We start from the raw sequence: 2,480 nt of genomic DNA, 5'->3' as shown, positions 1-2,480 counted from the left end.
ATGTATAATGTGTATATGTTTAAGTTGCGAGTTCTGCATGATGTGTCGTACACGAGTTGCTTGCGTGTTGTGTTTTCAAGTTTCACTATGTGCGCTGTGTGTTTGTGCGAATGTCGAACATCCGCACGTGAATGTGTGTATGTATACTTGCACACAATCAGCGTCTTCTAGAGCATGCATAAGTGAGCGTTCGTGAGCGCATGCATACAAATGAACACACAGCTCGTGTACTTCCATGTAGAGCCACCCGCCGTCGAGGGAGGAACCGCCCTCCATATCAACGCCCGCCCCTGCCTTGTCTCTTTTTCACATCAGACAGGAGCCGTAACATCCTGTCGCCCCCCCCCCCCAATCCTATCTCTCCCGGTGTACCCCCCCCCCTCACTCTCGCCTCTCTTCCTTCCCCATTCCGAACTTTCACTCGGTACCCGGACGGATTTTCTCTTATCCGACCCAAATTTGCTGACTTTTCTTCGCCGGGAGCTGCGTCGCCTGCCTCGCTGTCTGCATCGGTGAAAGATGTCTTGACGAGGAAAGAAGCATGGCTAATATCAAAGGAGAAAGCATAATCATTCTCTCCTGCGTAAATTGAGCAGAGAAAAAGAAAACCGCTCGTCATGAACTTTTAACGAACGCCAAATATTATATCGATCGACGCTGCACCTGTCTCTCTCACTCGTACCACAAAGCTGCATTCCTTCACAGAGGAAATACACCAAAAGAAAAAACTTTCTATCCGTGCTACCGGATGCCGTAATTGGGTAATTGGCCCGGGAACTGTCACACCATGAGAACGGTACCAGCGGTTTTGCAAATACCCTCGAATCCACATTTCTTTTATAAATACCACGAGGCCCTACGCGTGAGGAATAATCAAAGGGCAATTTGAAATTCCATCGACACCTTCGAGGAGGAGAAGTGAGGTTCGCCGAGCTGCTCCTCAAGTCCGCTTCTAGAAGCCCAATTAGCCTTCGCTTCATTCAGGCAGCGAGCTGACATTCACAAAGCAATAACCGCGGCGAATGCAGGCAATTAACGGTATTAAGAGATAAATGCCAAGCCATCCCGACCAAGATACCCTAATAAACCGCACACTTGATCAATAACTCCTCAACCGAATTCTTCCGGCCACATTTCCCTCCGCCCAGCATCTCTTACCCGCACTCCAGTGGCCCCAGAGACAAGGAAGCGAGATGAACGAGATGAAGAATGAGGGGAGAAACGGGGGGAGAGAGCAAGAGAGAAACAGCGAAGGAACAAAACGAGAGATACATCTGTCAATTGAGAAAACAGCATCTGCGCCATGACTAGACGAGGAACTTCTCAGGGCATTTTCTCTCCGAATCCTCCTCTGACCGGGAGGGTTAAAGCGCTCTCATAGCAGATTATGAATTCTTCTTTAAGAATCTGTAGTTCAATAAAAACAAGGCGTCCCTGATCCTTATGAAATGGAAGAATTTAACTCCGCAAATTCCCTCCCTCCGTCGAACCCCGAAACCTTTGTGTGTGTTTTTTATGCTCAGACTTCCTGGAAAAAATAAACTCCTATTTTACGAACCTTGCTGATTCCATTCGTGTGAACCCGACGCCGTGTTAATATCCTCTGGAACCACTAGACTCGGACCACACGGAAGCAAGTAAAACGGCGAGATATAAGAAAAAAAAATATTGATGTATCGTCCACGAATACGGAGCGCACCTCTTTCCGCTCTCACAGTCAAGACGGCACTGAGCGCTGACTGCCAGACGCAAAATGTAAACACCAGTCTTGGGTGGGGGCGGCGGGGAGGGGTGTGTCGGGGAACGGAGGGAGGTGGAGGTTACGAGGAATTCTTGGGGTATAGGAAGAGTCCTGTGGTGAGGGCGGGGGAGTCATATGGGAGGGTCTGGGGAGAGGGAAAAGGGGAGGAGTATTGTGGGAAGGGTCAGGGGAGAGGGAGGGAGGGAACGGATAGGGAGTGTCCGGGGGTCTGGTTGATTTCCTGCCTGGGGGAGGGAGGGAAGGGCGAGAACTAGGAACCCGTCTCATGAGAGAAAAAATAGTGAGAATGCAATGTCGAACGAAATGCCAGCTGATGTCCTAAACAAATTATTATAGGTAGTTCTTCAGGTATCTCAAATGTTACAAGACGTTCTAGGACGAAAGAGTCTAAGCCTTAACAAAGAAAAGAAAAGATGTTGATATTACGTCGCTAGGTCCTTACTATGAACGTGCAATACCTTAAAATTCGCGGCTATACATGTGATATCTGTCCATCTAAGGGTGTTAATATTTCACATTCTTTGTGTGACTATCCCCAGCATGTGGCATCATCCTGTCTATTGGCCCTCTAATTTCTCTATCAGAGCCTCCTCTACAGTATTTAGATTCATCGTATGCAGCATTAGGCAATTGGTATCCCCAGAATTATCCGTAAGCGTGAGGCGCACCTGTTTTATCAGGTCTCAGTGTCAATAAATATTCAAGATCACATTCCCTC

The 2,480-nt window shown here is 48.1% G+C and overlaps 1 protein-coding gene across 3 annotated transcripts in view; it reads right to left on the bottom strand.

Annotated features, from left to right (window-relative positions):
- Positions 1 to 1,724, bottom strand: part of LOC119591983 (guanine nucleotide exchange factor for Rab-3A-like) — a 26,789-nt gene extending 25,065 nt beyond the window's left edge. Inside the window, exon 1 of one of the 3 annotated variants that reach the window (XM_037940745.1) lies at positions 1,559 to 1,724. The gene's annotated coding sequence lies outside the window, so the exon portion shown is untranslated. Of the gene's footprint in view, positions 1 to 903; positions 927 to 1,558 lie in introns of those variants that run through there. The other 2 variants (XM_037940743.1, XM_037940744.1) reach the window with 2 other exon arrangements.
- Between the last annotated feature and the right edge of the window lie 756 nt (positions 1,725 to 2,480).

The sequence above is a fragment of the Penaeus monodon genome, chromosome 29 (genome assembly GCF_015228065.2).
Source record: "Penaeus monodon isolate SGIC_2016 chromosome 29, NSTDA_Pmon_1, whole genome shotgun sequence".
Classification (NCBI taxonomy): Eukaryota; Metazoa; Arthropoda; class Malacostraca; order Decapoda; family Penaeidae; genus Penaeus; species Penaeus monodon.
Note: the sequence above shows the minus strand (reverse complement) of the source record. Positions and strands in the feature narration are given on the sequence as shown.